This window comes from Acipenser ruthenus, chromosome 4 (assembly GCF_902713425.1).
Source record: "Acipenser ruthenus chromosome 4, fAciRut3.2 maternal haplotype, whole genome shotgun sequence".
Classification (NCBI taxonomy): domain Eukaryota; kingdom Metazoa; phylum Chordata; class Actinopteri; order Acipenseriformes; family Acipenseridae; genus Acipenser; species Acipenser ruthenus.
This window is the reverse complement of record NC_081192.1, coordinates 16691866-16701086: the sequence shown is the minus strand read 5'-3', so window position 1 is coordinate 16701086 and position 9221 is coordinate 16691866.

The following is a 9221-nucleotide window of genomic DNA, read 5'->3' as shown; positions in this document are numbered from 1 at the left end:
TTGGCTGTTGGCTATCAGTTGGAGAAAAATTATATCTGACCAAATGAGTAGTCAGCCCCTGTGCTGACCTGGTGTCATTGAAATGTGAACCTCAACATTTCAAGGCTTGACATATGTTGCACTTCTGCTTGTAGCCGTGTAACACTAAGTGTGTTGATTTCACTCAGAAGAGTAATATACCAGTATGAATATTAAGGGCGTTAGACTCAAGTATGATGAATTGACAATATACTTTGGAATTTGGGTCCTGACGAATGTGATATAAGGACACTGTGGAAAGGTTAATATGTTTTGTCACATACAGTAACAATTTGGTTTGTTTTTACACTGTGTGAACTAACACTGTCAGACTGATCTCTGACTGTCATGTCTATATTTATATAATTACAGTCTATAATTAGCTGTGGTGTTGTACATTTGGCATTTTGTGTACTTAATGCATGCTCTCCAGGGACATTAAATGGTCACGACCCAGCTTCTGTGTTTATTCAATCAGCCCACCTGGCACCAGTGGTCATACTAGCTAACTATTCTGTGATTGGCACTCCTGTTCACTTGTCTGAATCCAGGCCATATGCAGCATCTCCCCCAGCTCCTCTTTTTGTGTCAGATACTCTGTTGTTTTAAACAATGTTTAGGTACAAAAGAACAGCAGCAATGATCAAGAAACTCTAAATGAAAGGAACATGAGAATTGCCCCACTCATGTTGTTGTTACAACCCTATTTTTAATATGGTGCTAACAGTTGCATTAACAACTCACTTATTTACAGTACTGTCACTTGTGGGCTTGTACGTGTTAAGTTCAGCAGTGATTCATAGGGTTAGTGGTCTAATTTTAAAACTTGGAAACATTCACACATTGACATGCTTCTTAGATGCTGCTAAATATACAATGGCAGGTGTTTATAAATGCCAAAGTAACGCAACACATACATTAACATACAAGTTAATATATGCTAATGACATGAAGTTCCAATGCAAGCCTTAAACTTCACAGACACCACATCTGAAACGTTATATCTGCTGCTTTCAAATATTGATGAATAATTAACCACATTTTGGTGTAGATCATAATTTGAAACAGTGCAGTTCATTTTGGGAGGATATCATTGTGATCATTGTGTCTCATTTCCTCATCCTGACTGTGATTGCAGCTAACAAAATAATTATTAAACTCTTACCTGCCCTTACGTTTGCTATATAGGTCTCAGATTTTTTTTAAAGAAACACATGTATAAATTTAAAACTTGAAATATGATACTAAACTAGGTTAAAGAAAGTTCTTGGTTTGCTGGACTTCCTTTCAGGAAGTTTGTTACTGTTTCTCTTTCCAGGTCTTTCATCTCTGGGTCTCTTCAGAGTCCTTTGATTCATCATTGATGGTATGTTAATTGAATCAAAATAGAAATGTATGTACATTTTCTGTGTTTATTGCATGAATTTATATTTTCCTAAACTGCTTTTTCCCTCAGCTAATGGTTCATTGGTGGTTACTGGTCTGAAATATCTGGAACCTCTCCTTAGGGGGGACAGCATACGTTGCATTTCAGGAATAGTGAAAATGGTTTTCTATCCTACAGTAAAAAAAAAAGGGATTTACTTGACTTGTGCCAACTTGTGCATTCATCTCTCCATGGTTTTGCTCTCTGATGAAAATGGTCTCAGAAGACTGTGACAACATGCCTCATTTTAAATATGAGGCGTAGACCTATGCAGTCTACAAGGAATACAACTGTTTTCTGCTTTTCTGAGGAGCTCTAGGGAGTTTGTTACTTGGTAACGTTACGTTTAGAGCTGAAAAATATTTGTATTGATCAGCATCACCTCTGCTAGTTGTGCTTTTTCTCCCATCCACTGCTATTTCTCATAAATGACTCTGAAAAAGTTCTGGTCATATATATATTTTTTTAAATCAAAGGTACACTCGTGCTGTCATGCAGGTGGAGTCATCGATCAGGAGCTTGTTGATTCAAGTCTTTTTTGTGCTGAGTTGCAGGTCTAGGCTGGTTGCTCACAGCGGGGATTGCATTAATCTTTGCACCCCCATGGGTTGGGAAGGAGAATTCGATTGGCATTGTTCACCTAATGACGCTCCTACTGGTAAGACACCTGGGAGTCCAGGCAGAGATTGCAAGGGCTGGGTCCTTGCCTATTAGGTTGGTGCCATCTGTTCCTTGAGCAGATGTGTTTGGCTTGATAGCAAACAGAGATCTTCCGTCTTTCTGATTATTTATATATATATATATATATATATAACCTGAAATTGATACACAGTGCTGTAACTCCGAACCTGAAGTTAACATACAGTACATAATGTTGTCTTCTCTATGAACCTGAAATTGATATAATACATATTTTAGATTAATATACTGTACAACAGATGAGATCACTTCTTTTAACTATTAACCTTTTTTTTTGGTTTTAAAGATGCAATTTGAAAGAGAACTGTATTGCCAATGTTTAAAATGAGGCTACTGTGTAACAGATACAGTAAGATGTACCTGTTTTGTAAACTATTAAATATTGAAAAATCACTAAATGTTGATCAATTTAGCTTCGCCCAGCTGAACCCCGTCCAGATGAGACACACGCAGCCTTCATTGACGCGTGTGCGAGATGGATGCTTCAGTTGCACACGCCAGGGGCAAAATGCCAGTGCTGTGAAGCAGCCGAGTAATATTAACTGCTCCATCCAGGCTCTTGGTCTGTCCGAGTTCAGTAAGCTATATAAAACGGAACACGACCTGTGGTCTCAACCTTTTTAGTACAGGCAGTTTTCTCACATCAATCAATCAATAGAACAAAAAAACTTTCCGGTATAGAAATTTAAATGATTTTCTTTTACCAGTCAGTGCTGAACCTTCACTCCAATCATTCATCAATTTGTACTTTTTGTATTTGTATTTTAATAATATCAATGTTACAACTTAAGTTTTCCCAAGTTTCTGAGGCCCATTTTGCTTCACATCAGCAGAATTAAGCGCTTTTAGCTTCCATGTTCTATAAAGCAGCTATATTGGAAAAACAATCTACCCCTGAGTAGGAGCTGCAAACATAAATGAGTTTATTGGATTTTCACAAATGGGTTGTCAGATTTAAAATTTACAGGTTTGTAGATTTTTTTGGGGGGATGGGCTTCTTGTAACAACACAATTATAAATATGGAGAGGGGGGCCATAGTAGAAGATTATTGCCCTGAAGGAAGACTGTTGTTACTGACAGGGGGCATTCAGTCATTTTCTCTTGTTGTGAGGAGTGGAAATTAAGGGCGTTCCTTTGAAAAGGGGCGGGACTGACAATAATGTGAACCAATCACATGTCAGAGGGAGACTATTGCCTGGTGGTGTAAGGATGTTAGGGCAAAATAGTTAAATCTATTTTTGCTCCTATGATGAGGTTTTAACCACTCACAGGCCAGAATCTCTAAGCACTGATATATATTGTGGCAGACTAGGGGGAGGAGAAGGAGAAACAAATGTAGTCCAAGAGGGGTTAAAGACTACATTCCCCAGAATGCCACAGGAAGGAGCCATAATGAGGTACACCTGGCTCTAAATGTTAATGAATGCCACCTGCCTGTGATTAGCAGGCAGGCATTTAACAGGACAGTAATGTCTGTTCTGGGTAGTCTGCAGCCAGTGTGAAGGAAAGAGGCTGTTAGTAACAGAAAGGTAGTGTGTAAACCCTTGTCTGTGTCTTTAACCTGAAAAAGAAATGTTTTGTGATTGGTAAACAGCTTAGCTGTCCAGTGTATTTGTTTTAGGACTGTTCAAAGTTTAGTTAGTACTCCATATGGGAGTTAGGTTTTGTTTAGTTTATTTTGTTTTGTCTGTAAATAAAAGTGCACGCAAGTGCTGAAGTGCAATTCTGGTGTCTGGGTCTGTGTTTTAAAAGGGCAAAGCGATCATCAGCTGTGCTTATTTTTTAGCTATTTTTGAGTTTTATGTAAATTTGTTTTTTGGGGGGCTTTTTTGTTTTTTATATACTGTATGAAATTAATGTTCGGTTAATTTTTAAAATTCTAGAGGTTTTTTGTTTTTTTTCTGTGAAAATATGTATAGTAGTAACTCTCGAGAGCACTTGCACACTTAAGTTGTACTGTCTTTCTTTTGCTGTCTTCCACAATGAAATCCCTTCTGGGGTTTTTGTGTGTAGGCATTTTATACATTTCACCACAATTCTAGTTTAAATCTCCTGTATTTTAACACAGCTTTAAATCCTGCTAACAAGCTTCTATCCTGGGGGGTGGGGGATATAGGAAAAATCTTTTGTGGATGAGGAAAAAACTTATAAGAAATTGATGTCTACAGTTATTTATTTCAACAATTTATTTTTACAAAACTCCAAAAATGCTAATTCAAAAGTTTCATACCCTGACAAGGAAAATTTAAATTAATAGCTAGTTGAGGCACCTTTAGCAATAATAACCTCTTTTAAACGATTAGGATATTTGTAGTGATTTTTGACAATTCAATGCAAAATTGTTCCAGTTCATTCAAATTCTGAGGACTTCTCTTATGCACAGATTATAATACCAAAGATTCTCAATCTGATTTAGATCGGGACTTTGACTAGGCCATTCCAGAACCTTGAATCTGAAGTAGATTTTGATGTGTGCTTTGGATCAGAGGGTTTCAGATGATTGGCCAATATCTTTTGGTATGCTATGGAACCCATTTTACCATGTATTGGAACCAAATTTCCTGTGCCATTAGAGGAAAAACAACCCCATAGAAGGATATTACCACCACCATGCTTGACAGTAGGTATGGTGTTCTTTTCCTTGTATGCCTCACCAGACTTTCTTCAAACGTAACGACTATCAGTGTGACCAAATAGTTAGATTTTTTTTGTTTGTTTCATCACTCCATAAAACTTTTGACCACAACTCATATCCATTATGCAACTGATGTTTTGCAAACTTTAAACGACTGTCCTTGTGACATTTCCTGTGAGTGTCTTTTTCCTTGGCCTGCGACCATTGAGACCTTCACCATGCAATACTTGACCTATGGTTGAAATGGAAGCCCCAGTCACACTTGCAGCCAATTGAATATCTTTGGCAGTCAATCTCAGACCTTCCTCACAATTCTTCTACTTGTTCTTGGTGAAATAACCTTCTTTCTTCCAGACCAAGGGAGCGTTGTGACAGTACCATGAGCCTTATACTTCTTGATAATTGAAACAATATTCGAAATTGGGATACTCGGATGCTTGGAAATCTTCTTATATCCTTCTCCAGCTTTATGACAATAAATAATTTTCTGCCTAAGGTCTTCAGATAGCTCTTTACTTTGTCCCATATTGACCTATTGGTAATGACAGCTATCATCCTATGCCTAACCCTTTTATATTCTCTAAGAATGTTCACCTACAATTCAGACTTTTCCAGAATTAGGTTCTGCATTATCGTATTAATTTCTAGCACCTTGTAGACAGTACTATATTAGCATCAAAGGGTATGAATACTTTTGAATTAGCATTTTCTATTTTTTGTAATTTTTGTCCTATCCACAAAAGCGAAACTTTTGCTACAGAAGATTTTTACTAAAATTCTTTGTTTGAGAAATCTTTAGAAATCATACATTTCCATTGGGGTATGTTTGACTACAACTATATACAGTGGTTTGCAGAAGTATTCACCCCCTACCAATAATGTCACATTTTGTTGAATTACAAATAATGTATGCAGTTTTTCAAACAAACCTTTTTTTATTCAAAGCTGTAGTGGTTAAACTGAACACTGTTATATGAGGAGGAGGTTAAATGTCAGCAAAACTTGCAAAGAAAATGTACAAAATGACATTTTCTGGTTGCAGCCCTTTAAGTCAGTACTTGGTAGAAGCACCTTTTGCAGCAATTACTGCTATGAGTCTTTTTGGATAGGTCTCTACTAGCTTTGCACAGTAGGATGGTGAAATTTCTGCCCATTCTTCACAGGATAATTGCTCCAGTTCTGGTAAGTTTGTTGGGGATCGTCGATGGACTGCAATCTTCAAGTCTCGCCATAAATTTTCAATTGGATTCAAGTCAGGACTTTGACTGGGCCACTCAAGAACATTAATTCTCTTCTTGTTCAACCACTCCAGTGTGGCTTTGGCTTTGTGCTTCGGGTCATTGTCCTGCTGAAATGTGAATTTCCAGCCCAGTTTCAGAGTCTTGGCTGACTCAAACAGGTTTTCCTCAAGGATTCACCTGTACTTTGCACCATCCATTCTTCCCTCTATCCTGACAAGCTCCCCAGTCCCTGCTGAAGAGAAGCATCCCCATAACATGATGCTTTGTTGGATCACTATGTGAGTTGCAGTCTTGAAAGTTTTAAATGACCCGACGCTATCCGGGTCTCTTTTTACTATCCTACTATTTATTAATTTGAGAATTTAGAAAATATGACAATACAGTTGTAAGTGCAGGTTTCTGGCCAGTGTAATAAAGACAATGTTAAAACATGCTTTTGCATTAAGCCTTTTTTTAACTGAAGGATATCAAAGTTTTACAGAAAACAATAACACACAGCGAGCGGCAAGTACACCTCAATAATAAGAACTGCGGCGACTATTCTTCTCTAGAACTACATCAGAAACAAAACAGCATCCTGTTGGTTTACGTCAGTGATAACTCTGATCCATTAATAATAACCTTGTGGCTTCCAATACGGAATGCTTTGTCTACAGTTATTGCGCAGATGTAGTTTCTTACCAAAAAGATAAAATAAGTAGCCTGTATTTAAAAATAAATAAGGAAATAAATAAAATCAAAATAAAATAATATGGAGCACATCAAGTAAGTGTGCTTCCTCCTTTTTCATGACATATTTCCTTGGCAGAGTTTGCAAATTCCATTTTCTCCTGCTTGGTAAAGAAATTCTACACATGTTTTGCTTGGATGCCATTGCTATGTATTCACAAGATAGAATTTAGAATCAGGAACGGCACTTTATTGTTACATCCAAACAGACGCACATGTGACTTTTGCGACTCCCGTCAAAACCCAGCCGGCTCAATTTACGGTAGCTATTGTGACAGTTCACAGCAGTGCTGTATTACTGCATTAATTTTAAAACTAAACATAACAGCCATGTTAACAACAGCGGAATATGGCCAATATATGTCACAAAGAATCCAGTAGCATGATGCACAGTTAACATTAATAACTGTATTTAAACTGAGATGTTGTTATTATTATCATTATTGTTATTTCTGTGTATCCAGTACTGAAAAAGGTTACACAAGTCTACAGATCTGAAGGGACTAAATGTATGTATACTATATAAATTAATATGTGTTGTTTTGTTTGTTTTTTTTAATCATTACCTGAAAAAGATTTGAGTCAGTCAGTATTGTATGCACATTCCTATGTGGGTGCTCCTTTGTCACAACTAAACCAAACAAACCTGAATGACACATAATAGAATTTGTATTAACATCTTCTTAGCACTGCATTACCGGTATGTTATGTTTTACTAAACTCCATTAGGACTGGCATCACTTTTAGGCCCTGTCCACACTACATAACCGATCTCGAGAACCGTACTCAAAACCGCTCTAATTAATCCAGCTCATAGCGTCCACACTGAAGTACCGTTTCATGTTTAGTCAGGCTTAATGCGTCCACACACTATTAGAATAGTTCAGTTACAATTCCCAGCAGCGCCACGAACCATGGAAATTAATACGATAGTATCCCACCATGCACTGTATTTTATTTTAAAATAATGTGTTATGCACAATATCCCCATATTAACAGAGGTCCATATTGCATAAATGAAATATAACAAGTATTGTGGAAAAAGTAAATCCAAACACACACACACAAGTAGGGCTTGAAGTTTTCAGGTTTTATTTTTAATGAGGTGAAGTCCCTTTAAACAAATTGAGCTGATTCTGTTTTATAATTAAACTCAGAAAAAGTTTGTTTTTACCTTCATATCTTGTCTGAGCCTAATTCTGGTCCTCTTAATTTTATTTCAAACAGAGCTGACACATTATGTAATTTGTTCATCACCGATCCTACTTTTAACACGCATTTCATTTTTGCAGTCGCCTAATTTAACATTGTGTTTTTGTTATTTTCCCCACTAGTTTAACAGAGATGTCCTGACAGATTTTTTGAAGCATAAAAATTAATACCTAGTGCGGAGTGTACACTGATAGCAAGTCCTTCAGGCGCCTGCTCTGAGTATTTCGCCAAACATACCACAAAGAATTTGGGGATATTGGAGGATACACAAAAAAATAGTTTGGTATTACAGTGTCCACACTTCTGATAAACCGCACTACCTGATGCGATTTAATTAGAACCGTACTCGAGACTACCTCCTGAGGTGGTCTCGAGTACGGTATTAAATGCTGCGTAGTGTGGACGCAAACCGTATTTAGCACTTTAAAGCCGGCTTAAATGCAACTAATACGGTTTAAAGGGGGCTCTAGAAATCATATGCTTAAAAAGAACCAAGGCGTTGCAACTTCAAACCCTGTTTCCCTCCAACTGGATACATTTGTATTAAATAAGAGTACATTTACTTACAGGACAAATACTGCAATATTACATGTGCTTGTGACTGACATTGAGGGATATGGATGGAAATCTGTAACAAGAGTTTTGATTCTTGAAAGGCCTGACTTGTTAATGAAACTTGCTGAAGGCCATTATCAGACTCGAACTATTAGCACAGATTTTCAGGAACTGTCTAGAAGTCTGGTAATTTTTTTAATGATGTTGTTTTCTCCAGTCACATAAGCTTTCAAAGGGTCTAGTCTAGTCTGATTTGGATCAGATGTTGTGGTGTCTCTGACAGAGAGCAAGGCTTACAGAAGGATTCAGAGGCAGGCAATGGGATAAGAAGTGTTCATCACAAGACACACGGTACAGCAACTAAGGCCAGATAGAGACAACAGCATGCTAGAGCACAATACAAGGTAGAAAAACCCAACGGGACAATAAAAAGACTGGAAGGGTGTGACGGGGCGCCCACCCCTTGTGCATATTTATTTATGTATTATTATTATTATTATTATTATTATTATTATTATTGTATTATGCAGGCAGACGGGAGCCACACGTCACTATTATTTATTATTTGAGGCCAGCGAAAAGCCAATCTTATAAAGTATAATTGACGTGGATGGGGTTAAATCCCCGTCCCGATTAAAATCTTGTGGGAATGTGGCTAGAGCCTTAATAAGGTAATTATTTGATTAATGGGTAATTAAGGCTCCA